Raw genomic sequence first — 16,473 nt, 5'->3', positions numbered from 1 at the left:
ACTTTTCAAGATCGGGTGGGGGTGGGTGGGTGGATGGGTAGGCAGGCAAGCAGGCAGGCAGTAGAAAATCCCATTGAATATATTTTTTTAAATTTCAATTTATTGGAAGCCTTTACTGAGGATTGTACTGAAGACACTTTTGGGCTTGGTTATACCTAACCGATACTGCCAAGGTGCCAGGATGGAGTTGTGAAGCTGGTTTTTGGGTGAATTTTTGGCTAGGAAAACCCAAATCTCCATTATACAGTACTACCGTACTGTATGATATACAAATGTATAGATAGTGATATTGTATGACTTTGTGTAAGCATATTAAGTATGTATATGCTGACTGTACTGTAGTTAACCATGTGTGGTTTATAGTTCTAAACTATTTAAAATATATAATATCAATTTTACGTTTACTACTTATGTTTGTTGTACTAAGGGGTACTTATTACATTATACTACGTTACTTATTGAGCATAAATACATATAAATTATGTGCTGTACATTTGACTGTGTAGTAGATTTCCAGAGCATTGGTAAAGTGTGTGGACAAAGTCAAACACACACACATAATATATATAACCAAGTCCATAGTAGAGGTGTGCAATGACTAATTTAGACATATCTCAATAATTATTTCCTCTGAACTTATCTCAATTATCTAACATATCTCGATAACTGAAACGATTGTAAACTGCCAATATTGTAACCAGTAAAGTGAGCAAATTGCAATTTGAAGACTAAAAAATGAAAAATGTTACTATAGTCTTAACACTGTTCCCAAGTGGTGAAACTCCCAGGAGGTGCCTATACCATTAAGTATACAAATAATTTACGGAAGTTTACTATTATCTAAACCTATCATCCTTATCTTGATAAGTCTTATGATATCTAGATAATTGAAAATATCTAGATAATCCCACACCTCTAGTCCATAGTATTATGTTATAGTTAGACAATCTATGTATATAGTGCATAATACATTGTGACAGTACATACTGGGAAGAGCTCACTATGAAGTTAATGCTGCTGTAACTAATATTGGCACCAATCAAGAAACATTATGCGCTATTTAAATATCCTAACACAACAGTCACACACGTAATTTAAATATAGCAAAAGGACCATCAAAAATCTTTGAGGCAGGCAAACAGCAGATCTAGGAGACACTGTTAGGGCTGAGGGGAAAAAGAAGTTATAGGGATAAAGAATTATTAGCTATTGATTATAGGGATAAATGGATTATTCCATGAAGAGGAGAAGAATGGAACTCTAGCACACAAGTTATATTCATTTGCAATTGCATAATTTTGGTTGATATAGCTGGATGAATGAAGGGCATACACTTTCTAAGACTCTAGTTGGATATCTTCTGAGAAAAGGTTTAAAATTAGACCTCCTAGGTTTGAATTTGGGAGCATTTTTGATAGCTATTAGCTAACAAAATGCATGGATATACAGTTGGTTAGATAAACCTGCTTGATGGTAAAGTGTACTAAACAAAATAAGATAGTATTGTTATAAATTACAAAAATTGTCAGTTAATGACATTAGAATTGTGACTGTTCTATTAGAGTAGTGACTGCTTTATTAAAGTATCTTGATCTTTAGCACAATAAATTCCAACTTATTTGTCTCTTTTTCTTACAGTGTACATTTTATAACTGCAAAGTGCATTTATAACTGTTGCTTTCTATTCAGGACCGCCCAGAGAATTTAAAGGGCCCAGCACAAAGAGCTAAAGTGGGGCCCCTATATATATATATATATATCATGTTTTAATATTATGCACATGATTGGTGAACATTCCATACGCACACTCAGCATGCTCTATCTAGAGGAGTCTGGGGGAATGCCCCCCCAAAGAAGGTTTTGATAAAACAGTGCAAATGAGATTGAATTTTAGGGGTATTTCATGTACTTAATTTGTTTATATTCAAGAAGATTCATATAAAGTTATAAATGTTAGTAGCTAATTACTGCAGTTATACAGCTATATTTGTAATTAAGATGTTGATTTAAACTGCAAACTACTAGATTCATGTGGTGTATGTTTGTTGTTCACCAGGCCAGCACCTGCACAAAATCAAATAATAGCCACTCTCCTAGTACATTCTGTATAATATATATACAGGGGTGTAGCCAGGATGTTTTGAAAGGGGTTTCCAACAGTATGCGGTATTGAGTAACCAGAAGCGGGGCACAGCCCCCAGCCGCTGAGAGACTTTCAATATTTTAATGAATCAACTATGAATCCACTGATACAAATGGAATGACTTATAATCAAAACATTATAACTACAATATGCATAGCATGGATTTATTTTGCATACTCAAGTAATAAATTACAGGAGTTCTATATCTTTAAACACTGCACACCAAAGATACAGCAGTATAAGGTCATGCTCAGTTTTGCATATGATGCTAGAATATCTGAAAATCTCCACTAATGAAGTGCCTCAACATATGGATATTTACATTAGACTGAGTACACCTGACTGCTCTATTAGAGTATATCGATTTTTTAAAACAAGTTTTCAAGAGACCTCATGTTTGAGCTCATGTTACCTCTGTACATCCTTCCCTGAGTGATGAATGTAAGCTTTATAAGCTAGTGTTGTTTTAGTTCTAAGAAACTAGAACTAAATCTAGTTTTAGTACAGCAATTTAATTATAGCTCTAGTACACTAGAGCTAAGCTAAAAAAAAATTGTGGTCTATTTTAGTTTTTAGTTCTAAAACTAAAATAGGGTCCGCAATGAAAAAAAACGATAATCACGAAATTGCCCCAACCAGAAATGGATCACGTGATTATGGATTGATTTTTCGTTTGCATTATAACTAGCTGCTATACATGGTTAGCTATGTGGCTAGTGATATAATCTAGGTAAATTTCACTAGTATTTTTATCAACATTTGACTGAGACACCACTGGTGAAGCATGGAGTTAGGCATAGTAAAACTCAGGTCCTACCAAAAATGGCAGGGTTGTTTCTATGTAAGATCAAGATACTCTATTAGAGCAGTCTTTTTAGAGCCAACAAAAATCATTTACATCAGTGGTGTATAAGTTTAGCTAGTTTGTACTTAATTTCTTCTTAAAAGTTAGGGAGGTACGTCCTCAATCTTATTTTTTACAGCAGGCTGCAGGCAGTTACTCTGTGCTATATATTATAGATGAACCTTTAACAAACAAGAAATTTAAGGTTTTTCACCCATATAGCTGAAGGGTATTACTTATTTTTGGCTGCATCATGAGAAACCACACCAAAGGCCTGTTGGATAACTGTTATACCAACAGCCACAATGTACTGAGTGCTCTATAATATATGTATAATATGCATGCACTTTATAGAGCTGTTTATGCATGTGTAAACCATTCCTGAATTTATGTGAGGTTTATAAGTCATTGAAGAAAATTACATGTACTTTAGAAATCACATTTTAAGTCACATTTAAGGTAATAGATCCATAGTGGGAAGACATATAAGGCCATTGAAACTGCATGTTATACTGAGTATCATAAATCCTTAAACTTATGACTTATTATAAAAAGGATATCTATATAGTAAATGTCTACATCTCACACATGCAATATGTTACCAAATATATACCATTAAAGATCAAAATAAATTGCATGCACATCCTACAAGCAAAACAGTTTAAAAGCTTGCAAAATTAATTAAAATAAAATTATAATAATATATAGTTATGTATTTGTACCTTTAAAATTATAATTTTATATTGTATTGTATTGTATTTAACACTGTTACAGTACATAGCCTTCACCAGGGAGTATAATTAAGGCACAGGAAAATTACAGTTTTGCACAATATAGATTGATATTTCTACCATTAAAATTTGACAGCCAGTTTGTGTGACAATTTTTGCTTAGCAGTATACTAGAATGACTATACAAATCATTACAATTATTGAATGTACAAAACTTGTACAGTTACAGTTAGTATGAAGATATAGCTGATTAATCAAAAGTGTGTGTTGTGCCATTTAGTAGTGCAGGGTGGCCAATTCATACCAATATTTCTTTTTGAAATGCCTTTGCAGCTATTGTAGTGAATTGAAACTCTAGCAGCATAATTATTCTTATTACCTAATCTTGTCAATAAATATTGCCTCTGGGTATAGCCATGCACTCATAATGTGGATTCATTTATGGTGTGCTCCCAACCAGTAGTCTGATACTACTGAGGTTTCTTTCCAATTGCACTTTTATTCTGATATTCAATTCTTCCTTTTTGTGGATTCCGCTTTCTTACAAAATAGAACAGAATAGTTGAGATACTGGAGACTGTTTCCATGACTGAAAGTACCTTGATCTTACATAGAAACAACCCTGCCATTTTTGGTAGGACCCGAGTTTTACTATGCCTAACTCTATATTTCACCAGTGGTGTCTCAGTCAAATGTTGATAAAAATACTAGTAAAATTTACCTGCATGGATTATATACCACTACATAGCTATAACCATGTATAGCTACAATGCAAACGAAAAATCAATCCGTAATCACGTGATCCATTTCTGGTTGGGGAAACTAATACCATTAGGTGGCCATAACATAATATTGAAGCCTAAATCACTTGCTGGAGAAACTAAAACTTGGAGTTATTGCAGCCACGCCTCCCATTTTAGTCTCAGACACGCTAGGAAGAAATTTCATGCCGCTTAGTTTGATGGAAGGAAAGCTCAGATCCTTATGAAACTTGCGTTGTGCATGAAGTGATAACCAAACTATATTGCTGTATAGTGAAGGTTTGTGGGCTTTCCTTTTGTTGATTGCTGGGTTGCTCTGAATCCAAAAATACGTGAATTTCGGCCGATTTTCGGCAAAGAGTGGCTCCGTACCAAATCCACAGTAGCAAATCGATTTATTTCTGCTGTGGGTTATATAGCTAATCAGGTATAGACCTGGACTATATATGCCAAGTAAGGGAAGGAACCCATGCTTCATCCGAAGAGCGCGCGATTTTTCACGATTTCCAGCATAAAACAATTGCTATTCCCGTCGTATGGAGAAAGATAAATAAGTTTTATTGGTATGTAGATGAATACTTTGCTATGCCCTACAGGTTGAAATAGTAGGGGGGCAATTTCGTGATTATCAATTTTTTCATCGCGGAGCCTAGGTATGTGATTAATGTGAGTGTTCCATTTCAGGTCTGATTAGATACATTGAAAGGTACGTACACAGGAATCTTGAAAAGGGGTTTCCACTACATCTAAGTGACTGTTATATTAAAGTAGTTTATACTGACTGCTTTATTAGAGTATCTCGATCTTTTCACTAAAATCATAAGCTATAAGTGTTGATATCGAATATTATTAAAGTTTACAATGTGCCTTGTTCCATGATAGATTCCAGATTCTGGAAACCTGAAGTTTCAATTTTCTTAATGTTTCAAGTAGTGTATAAAATCCAAAGGGGTTTAGAAGGGGTATACAGTAGTACCATGCTATACAGTACTGTGTAGTAGGGATCATGAAAGTTTAGGTTTTCTTGTCCAAAAGTATAATTATATACCATGCAAAAACCAGCCTCATTTTTCCTCCACAACAGCTTGACAGTATATATGTGACCGGATATTGGAAAATCAGTCTTAATGTCACATTTTACAACTGGAATATTTATGACTAAATTAAGGCATTGCAAACATCTACTCAGCTTTACAGTAATTAGATCAGTAGTCAGTACCCTGAATTACAAGAAATTCTGTGAAATATTTTAACAGGTGCATGAGTGCTTTAGTGGTGACATATATAAGTGTGGATTTCATGTATTGCAAATGTGACATTAAGACTGATTTTCCAAAATTGGGTCAATTATATAACCTATCCCAAAAATGCTTTCAGAGCTACCACAAATTAAACTTTTCCATGGAATCTAAAAAGATTCTTGAATCATGCCTAAACCAACTGATGGCTTTAGCCAAACATAGATTAAGGCTAAAAGTTTGATTTCTTCACTTCTCAAAGTCATTTTGGCCTGAGACATCAGGTGAAGCAGACTCCAGGGGCAGATCTAGGATTTTGCTAAGGATAGTAGAAGTTACCACACAGTGTGCGAAGCACACTGCAAAATGCGAAGCACACTGCAAAATGCGAAGCACACTGCGAAATGCGAAGCACACTGCGAAATGCGAAGCACACTGCGAAATGCGAAGCACACTGCAAAATGCAAAGCACACTGCGAAATGCGAAGCATTTCACCTTCTAGAGGGGTCTGGGGGCATGCCCCCCAGGAAATGTTTGAAAATTAGGTGTTTCACGTTTGAATCTGGAGGCAATTTTAGTCATACTATGGTAATAATTATTGCAAAGAATGTGCACTGGAAAATTAATACAATGAAAATTAATACAATTATTATGTACAATAGCTATTGCACTTACCTTCTGTAAGTGCATGCCCTTTGGAGTTTTGAACTGTCAAAGAAGCACTTGGTTCAAGCTTAGGTGTTGACTGAAGCTGAGAAGAATGAGCAGCAGACCTTTCAAGCATAAAGGGCATTACTTAATCTATAAGGCAAAACTATTCTCTAGATTAGTTAGTTATTACTAGCCTATTATATGCAAACTAGCATTGGTGTGCTTATAATAGAAAGAATACAAAACATTAATATGTTAGAAAGAATAGAGGCGGGCGGGCTACAAAGTAGATTCTGAACAATTACCAATCATCATACAGGTCTCGTCTGGTAACTTTAGCTGCATCTGTTACCATTAATTTACATTTATGAAATGAACAATATTATGTTCTTTATTAAGTCTTACAAGCAACAGTCATCACATTTCAACATTACTGAGTGTGTCCAGTTTAGTTCTTCTAATACGTGTTTTAGTTTATCCGACAAAATAATCCATCACAGATGTTCTGCCAACATAGCTCGGAACTTTTACTTCCATCGTTTACCACGCATTTGGAACTCACTACCTAAAATGGATCTGTTTCTGTCTACAAACACCATTAAACACAAACTCTACAACTTCATGTGGGATCATTTCATACAGCAATTTAATGATAGTAATGTTCATAGTTTACATTACCTTTGTCCTTGCTGCCACTGTTCAACAGCGTCATGAAGTACTATTGTGACTAATTACTTATAATATAATTATTTTTGTTTTACGTAGTGAGTCACTGGCAACACTTGCCAGTGGCTTTTGGTATAATTTTATGTAGCTACTGAAAAACAATAATAAATAAATAAAAATAAAATAGAATACTTTGGAATTTATTATAATAAAATTAATATCTAGAATTAACTAGACTCACCCCGAATGGTCTTTTGGCACTTCTTTTATGGTTTTTGTGACCATATTTGTGACTATAGGTGTAGCAAGATATGGTTAGTGTTGAAGACTATATATATATATATCTAATCCAAAACAGCCAGCTGTAAAAAAAGGGTGCGGCCCTCAAAAAGGCTATGGTTGAAAAAGATGTGAAATCCAAGGTGGCGGCCAAGAAATGGCTGTGATGGTAGGTTAATGGTAAAAATTTTAATAACAACAATTCAGGTGAATTTTTGTGCCGCTTGGTCTTGGCAAAAAATTCATCTAAATTGCCGTTATTAAAATTTTTACCATTAACCTACCATCACAGCCATTTCTTGGCCGCCACCTTGGATTTCACATCTTTTTCAACCATAGCCTTTTTGAGGGCCGCACACTTTTTTTACAGCTGGCTGTTTTGGATTAGATTTCACTTCTTTTTGTATTCGTATACCCCAAAGCCAGCCTATCCGGCCATAGGCCGGCTTTGGGACTTTTTTAACCTGTCTTTTTTTCTTTTCCACAGGAAGAAGAAAAGATGAAGCAGATGTACTTTAAATATTTCTGATTTTATCAGTAAATGTACAAATTATATATAGAATACATATATTTTTTACAGAACTATCCAAGGTGGTTTCTTTGTAACTGAACACTATACAAAGTGACTTCTTCTTGCTGCTCTTCCTATAGGGTGAATTGTTTGTAGCTGAACAATATACAAGTAACTTCTTCTAGCTGATCACTCTACAGGGTGGTTTGTTTATAGCTGAATTCTGTGCAGGTGATTTGTTTGCAGCTGAGCTCTTTACAGAATGGTTTCTTTGTAGCTGAACTCTCTACAAGGTAACTTCCTCTAACTGATCTTTCTACAGGGCAATTTTTTTGTGGCTGAATTTTCTACAGGGTGATTTCTTTGCAGCTGAACTCTCTACATGGTGGTTTCTTTGTAACTGAACTCTCTACAAGGTAATTTCTTCTAGCTGGTCTCTCTACAGGGAGATTTGTTTGTAGCTGAACTCTCTACAGGTGATTTGTTTGCAGCTGAACTCTCTACATGATGGTTTCTTTGTAGCTGAACTCTCCACAAGGTAACTTCTTCTAGCTGATCTTTCTACAGGGTGATTTGTTGTAGCTGAACTCTCTAAAATGAAACTTTTTCTAGCTGATCTCTCTACAGGGAGATTTTTTTGTAGCTGAACTCTATACAGGTGATTTGTTTGCAGCTGAACTCTCTACACGGTGGTTCTTTGTAGCTGAAGTCTCTACAAGGTGACTTCTTCTAGCTGACCTTTCTACAGGGAGATTTGTTTGTAGCTGAACTCTCTACAGGTGATTTGTTTGCAGCTGAACTCTCTACATGATGGTTCTTTGTAGCTGAACTCTCTACAAGGTGACTTCTTCTAGCTGACCTTTCTACAGGGAGATTTGTTTGTAGCTGAACTCTCTACAGGTGATTTGTTTGCAGCTGAACTCTTTACATGATGGTTTCTTTGTAGTTGAACTCTCTACAAGGTAACTTCTTCTAGCTGAACTTTCTACAGGGTGATTTGTTTGTAGCTGAACTCTATACAGGTGATTTGTTTGCAGCTGAACTCTTTACATGATGGTTTCTTTGTAGTTGAACTCTCTACAAGGTAACTTCTTCTAGCTGAACTTTCTACAGGGTGATTTGTTTGTAGCTGAACTCTATACAGGTGATTTGTTTTCAGCTGAACTCTCTACATGATGGTTTCTTTGTAGCTGAAGTCTCTACAAGGTGACTTCTTCTAGCTGACCTTTCTACAGGGAGATTTGTTTGTAGCTGAACTCTCTACAGGTGATTTGTTTGCAGCTGAACTCTCTACATGATGGTTCTTTGTAGCTGAACTCTCTACAAGGTGACTTCTTCTAGCTGACCTTTCTACAGGGAGATTTGTTTGTAGCTGAACTCTCTACAGGTGATTTGTTTGCAGCTGAACTCTCTACATGATGGTTTCTTTGTAACTGAACTCTCCACAAGGTAACTTCTTCTAGCTAATCTCTCTACAGTGAGATTTGTTTGTAGCTGAACTCTATACAGGTGATTTGTTTGCAGCTGAACTCTTTACATGATGGTTTCTTTGTAGCTGAACTCTCTACAAGATAACTTCTTCTAGCTGATCTCTCTACATGATGGTTCTTTGTAGCTGAAGTCTCTACAAGGTGACTTCTTCTAGCTGACCTTTCTACAGGGAGATTTGTTTGTAGCTGAACTCTCTACAGGTGATTTGTTTGCACCTAAACTCTCTACATGATGGTTTCTTTGTAGCTGAACTCTCCACAAGGTAACTTCTTCTAGCTGATCTCTCTACAGGGAGATTTGTTTGTAGCTGAACTCTATACAGGTGATTTGTTTGCAGCTGAACTCTCTATATGATGGTTTCTTTGTAGCTGAACTCTCTACAAGGTAACTTCTTCTAGCTGATCTCTCTACAGAGAGATTTGTTTGTAGCTGAACTCTCTACAGGTGATTTGTTTGCACCTTAACTCTCTACATGATGGTTTCTTTGTAGCTGAACTCTCCACAAGGTAACTTCTTCTAGCTGATCTCTCTACAGTGAGATTTGTTTGTAGCTGAACTCTATACAGGTGATTTGTTTGCAGCTGAACTCTTTACATGATGGTTTCTTTGTAGCTGAACTCTCTACAAGATAACTTCTTCTAGCTGATCTCTCTACATGATGGTTCTTTGTAGCTGAACTCTCTACAAGGTGACTTCTTCTAGCTGACCTTTCTACAGGGAGATTTGTTTGTAGCTGAACTCTCTACAGGTGATTTGTTTGCACCTAAACTCTCTACATGATGGTTTCTTTGTAGCTGAACTCTCCACAAGGTAACTTCTTCTAGCTGATCTCTCTACAGGGAGATTTGTTTGTAGCTGAACTCTATACAGGTGATTTATTTGAGGCTGAACTCTTTACATGATGGTTCTTTGTAGCTGAACTCTCTACAAGGTGACTTCTTCTAGCTGACCTTTCTACAGGGAGATTTATTTGTAGCTGAACTCTCTACAGGTGATTTGCTTTCAGCTGAACTCTTTACATGATGGTTTCTTTGTAGCTGAACTCTCTACAAGGTAGCTTCTTCTAGCTGATCTCTCTACAGGAGATTTGTTTGTAGCTGAACTCTATACAGGTGATTTGTTTGCAGCTGAACTCTCTACATGATGGTTCTTTGTAGCTGAACTCTCTACAAGGTGACTTCTTCTAGCTGACCTTTCTACAGGGAGATTTGTTTGTAGCTGAACTCTCTACAGGTGATTTGCTTTCAGCTGAACTCTTTACATGATGGTTTCTTTGTAGCTGAACTCTCTACAAGATAACTTCTTCTAGCTGATCTCTCTACATGATGGTTCTTTGTAGCTGAACTCTCTACAAGGTGACTTCTTCTAGCTGACCTTTCTACAGGGAGATTTGTTTGTAGCTGAACTCTCTACAGGTGATTTGTTTGCAGCTGAACTCTCTACATGATGGTTCTTTGTAGCTGAACTCTCTACAAGGTGACTTCTTCTAGCTGACCTTTCTACAGGGAGATTTGTTTGTAGCTGAACTCTCTACAGGTGATTTGCTTTCAGCTGAACTCTTTACATGATGGTTTCTTTGTAGCTGAACTCTCTACAAGGTAGCTTCTTCTAGCTGATCTCTCTACAGGGAGATTTGTTTGTAGCTGAACTCTATACAGGTGATTTGTTTGCAGCTGAACTCTCTACATGATGGTTTCTTTGTAGCTGAACTCTCTACAAGGTAACTGATGTCTCTACAAGGTCACTAGTTTGTAGCTGAACTCTCTACATGGTGGTTTCTTTGTAACTGAACTCTCTACAGGGTGACTTCTTTTAGCTGATCTTTTTAGAGGGTGATTTGTTTGTAGCTGAACTCTCTACAGGTGATTTGTTTGCAGCTGAACTCTCTACATGATTGTTTCTTTGTAGCTGAACTCTCTACAAGGTAACTTCTTCTAGCTGATCTCTATACAGGGAGATTTGTTTGTAGCTGACCTCTCTACAGGGTGATTTTTTATTGTAGCTGAACTTTCTACATACAAAGTGACTTGTTCTAGCTGGTCTCTCTACAGGATGACTTGTTTCTAGCTGATCTCTCTGCAGGGTGACTTGTTTCTAGCTGAACTCTACCGGGTGATCTGTTCGTAGCTGAACTCTCTACAGGATGATTTGTTTACAGCTGAACTATCTATGTGGTGGTTTCTTTGCAGCTGAATTCTCTACAAGGTGACTTCTTCTAGCTGAACTCTCTATAGGGTGATTTGTTTGCAGCTGAAGTCTCTACATGATGGTTTCTTTGTAGCTGAACTCTCTACAAGGTAACTTCTTCTAGTTGATTTCTCTACAGGGTGACTTGTTTCTAGCTGATCTCTCTACAGGGTGATTTGTTTGTAGCTGAACTCTGTACAGTTTCAGTTGAACTTTCTACATGGTTGTTTCTTTGTAGCTGAACTCTCTACAAGGTAACTTCTTCTAGTTGATCTCTCTACAGGATGACTTGTTTCTAGCTGAACTCTCAACAGGATGATCTGTTCATAGCTGAATTCTCTACATGGTAGTTTCTTTGTAGCTAAACTCTTTACAAGGTGACTTCTTCTAGCTGATCTCTCTATAGGGTGATTTGTTTGTAGCTCAACTATCTGCAAGGTGATTTGAACTCTCTACAAGGTGATGTTTTCTAGTTGATCTCTCTACTCAGTCTGGATGACTTGTTTCTAGCTGAACTCTCTACAGTGTGATCTGTTACGTTTCTACCTGATCTCTCTATAGAGTTATATCTTGTTTGTATAGCTGAACTCTTTTACATGGTGGTTTTTTGATTGGTTGCTGAACTCTCTCTCCACGGTGACTTGTTTGTACTACAGAGTGACTTGTTTGTAGCTGAACTCTCTACAGAGTGACTTACTTGTAGCTGAACATTGCATAAAGTAACTTTATTGTAGCTGATCTAGATGAACTCTCTACTAGGTAGCTTTTTTTGTAGCTGAACCCTTTACGCAATGACTTGTTTGTAGCTGAATTCTCTACAGAGTGACTTGTTGTAGCTGAACTCTCTACAAGGTGACTTGTTTATAGTTGAATTCTCTTCAGTGTGACTTATAATGTTCTGAATCTCTACAGCAACATATTTGTAGCTGAACTCCCTACAGAATAACTTGCAATGCCAAAGAAATTCTATAATGGAGTAAGTTATAAACGTAGCTGAATGCTTTATTAGGGTGACTGTTCTATTAGAGTATCTCGATCTCGCATATGCTACACGTAGTTGGCTTTGGAATCATAACTCAGTGGTTTGTAATCCGATTCTTCTGTACTACTGCAAGGACTTTCTATGATAAGTATTCCAGCTACACACCGATTTTCAGCTCACTGTTCTAAGCGGTTTGGCTGGTAGGCGTAAAAACTAATAGTTTTTTTATTCATAAGAGTCGATCGCGTAATTGTGACATAGGTTGGGTTTTGTGTCATATCTCGATGGCCTTTAACTGGATTCCTTTCAAACCACAAAAAGGCACTCCTACGATAGTTACTCCATCTACATAGCAATTTTCAGCTCATTCCTTCAAGCGGTTTACCCTGTGGGCGTGACAGACCTTCGACCTTATTTTACGCAGATAATCGGTCATAACTCCGTGAATGTTCATCGGATTCCTACCAAACTTGGTACTGAGATTCGCCTTAATGAGCCCTTTAAGTGTGCCAAATTTCAGTCCGATTGGAGCACGCATTCATGTTTTATTGCGGAATTTTGCAAAGTGTGCGAAAAGAAGAAGTAGAAGAAGAAGAAAAAAAACCAAGAAAAAAAACCCAAACTTTGGCCGCTCGTATCTCGGAAATGGCTGGAGCGATTTTCTTCAAATTTGGTATGTGGACTCCCCAACCTCGCCGACATTTCTGTAGCAACTTTGGTTTTAATAGGATAAGGAATCACGGAGCTACAAAGGTGTGAAAATCGCGTTTACTTTCTTCCTGTAAATATACTCACGTTGTGGCGCGCCGGCTACTTGGGCCGCACGACACACTACCGTGTGTCTTGATATATATAAATAGTCAACACCTACTAAGAATGGCTGCCCTCCACTAAATAATAATTTGTATCACTGATAAAGCACATAAAAATCCTTATTCACAACTTCATAGTTTGCTACACTGCTCAGTTCTCTGAATACTGTGACTGCTTTATTAGAGTAACTGACTGCTCTATTAGAGTATCTCGATCTTTTTTGAATTTACAATCATAAATCACAAGGGGCTCCAGCCCCCTTGCCCCCCCAGTTGCTATGTCTATGGGACTCAGTGTGGTCCTCACTCTGATCATCCATTTTTAGCAACAAAAAAAGAATCGCTAAACCATTCAAAAAATTCTAATAAGTGCCAACTGTTGTTTGTAACGAAGCAGTACCAAGGGTAATCTGCTATGGATGGATTCGTACTAATTTCCATGATAAGTTGCACTAAATAACATATAAATAGTTATAACATTAAGTGTCAATTATCAAAAAGTCCACTACCAGCTTCTCACTTCAATTACTAATATTTGGTAAGGCGGCTGCCTCACCTGCCTACATGGTAGGTACGCCCCTGGACATGCCTTTTTTACCAACCGCAGCAACCACCATACACAATTATTATGCTATGGACTTGCCTTTGTCTGTACCATTTCTTTCTCCACTGCCACAAAGGTGTTAATTTGCAGTAACATGTGGTGGCTGCCATGAGAATTGTCTGTGATTTCCACAGTGGCTGGATTTATTGCAGAGACACTACTTTTACCTTTTTTGCATGTAATGTTGCTTAACAGGTAGAATGTAACAAAGTGCAATGATTATTCACTTCCCAGTAAAAATGATAATGTATTTGGGACTCATGTTAATAACACTTCCACAGTGACTGGATTGATTGAAGAGGCACTTCTTGTATTGCTCGTTGATTGTATTGTTGTATAATGGCTGGAACAATGGTGAAAACAAAGCAGAATGACAACACGATTGATAGTCAGCTAGGGAACATGTTAAGCCGCTCTATAATTTGTGTATCTTGCACCATCAGTCTTTTCTTTAATCTAGTATAATTTGGTTAATTATCAGACATGATATGCTACTAAAAAAATAAAAATAAAAAACCAGTAAGGAAAAGTTAGAAATTTTACTTTTGGGTATGGCCACAACTAATAATATTAATGATCTCATTGACTTAGAATCATGCTGATGCAGATGTGTCTTCAGATGGTACTGACTGACTGCCACTTTGACATCTTCAATAACAGCTAAGGATAAGAGCTTCAGTGTATGTATTATATATTGTTATAACTTGACAGGTGCCTTTTGGCATACTGCAGTACATACAATGCACACATCATGGACTATACTTTGTGTCCCATTTCATTTACTGACAGTATCAATGTGTCAATTCATGGTAGCATGCCTTGGCTACCCTCTGTTGACAACTACATTTATAATGAAAATAGTTCATATTTTCTGTAGTGACTGGATTGATTGCAAGAATGCTTCCTGTACTGTTCTTCATTAATTTTGTAATACTGTGTAACTGGCTGAACATAGTTGAACTGAAGCACACTTTTGTAACTACACTATTAATAGTTGGAGGTATGCATTCAGATGCTAAATTACTTTATGGAGCCATTCTTTCTTTTGATGTGGTATACGTGAGTTCACCAATAATAATTATGTAAACAAACAATTACCAAGTTTGTTTAGGAATCATAGTAAATAAAACATAGTGAAACAAGGGAGGTCATCTATACCTGGAGATACATACACCAGTGGACCTCATTGGATCATGAGTATTCATGACTGGAAGGATTTAAAGTCCACTAGTATTGTCCACAGCCACTATATATATTGGCGCTATGAAGTTTTGTGATGATGGTCAGTCAGTACCATGTGATAGGGTGGCTGGCTGAGGTAACAGAGTAAATAGGAAGAGGTATATACCACTTCCTGTTTAAAATATATGAACCATTAATCCCAAATACTGCAGACAGTTATCCTCTTACAAAGCAATACAAACTGATTATAAAATTCAAAAAAATAACCACAGACTGCAAAATGTTAAAAATCATAATGATTATGCTATGAGGTATCGATCACTATGTTTTTAAATTATACATGTGCTTTAATAGAATCACACCAAACTATTTTAGTTAATCATTCCTTATAGATACTAATTCTATTAGCTAATCGCTTGATGTATTTCTCTGTGTATAGTCAAAATGTAGCACCTATCACAGTATAATTTGTCACAGAAAAGCAAAGAACAATGAACAGATGTGGTATGCATATTATATTTTATACTAGTACTGATAGTTATCGGCTTGTGCGTGTTAGTGTGTTTGTAGCTTACGTATCAACAGCTAATGATGGCAAGTTTTCTTCAAATCTTCTTCTTGTAAATTGCAAGCTGTGTTATAAAGTATCCATGAATTACTATACTGTTAGGGACCCATAAGACGGCCTTGGGGTACATATAGCTTACAAGCTTGAAGAATCATATTTTGTAGTAAGCTAAATCGTAACTACGTATTTGTAACAATTACAGAAAAACCTTGACATTGTATTTCAACACACTGATTACATAATCCTTGCCATTGCCACAGAATTATGGTCTAATGAATTGAATTCATTAAAAGTGTAGACATAAAACAAGTAACTTGTATTTCTGCAAAACAAAAACACTTTGCAAACAGGATGATGGCATTCAGTGCAAATCTAAGGTCAACACAGTTCACAATTCTTACCAATGAGAATGAGGTACAACTTCGGATCTCGGTCAATCTTATGCATTTTGATAGTGTCTGTAAGTGAATAAATTATCAATAGGTGAACAATACAGGAAACCTATATCATCCAAATATGTAACATAAATTTATTTTATAATACCCATACTATAACTAAAACAATGACAACACAACAATAATGTTTAAATAGTTAGTGACCTTCTAGTCACAATGCACTAATCTAGTGTAATGACCAACAAACTTACCATAGTTTTTATTGGGTCCTTCTTCTGGTTCATAATCATCCTATTCATCATCCACAACAGCATATGAAAACCTGTAATGAGTACATCAAGAATATTAATAGAGTCTAAGACATACTAGTGAATGAACTGGAACATCATTGTAGTGCCAAAAGAGATTTTAAGTCAACAAATATGAA

The sequence above is a fragment of the Dysidea avara genome, chromosome 2, assembly GCF_963678975.1.
Source record: "Dysidea avara chromosome 2, odDysAvar1.4, whole genome shotgun sequence".
In the NCBI taxonomy this organism is placed as follows: domain Eukaryota; kingdom Metazoa; phylum Porifera; class Demospongiae; order Dictyoceratida; family Dysideidae; genus Dysidea; species Dysidea avara.
Note: the sequence above shows the minus strand (reverse complement) of the source record.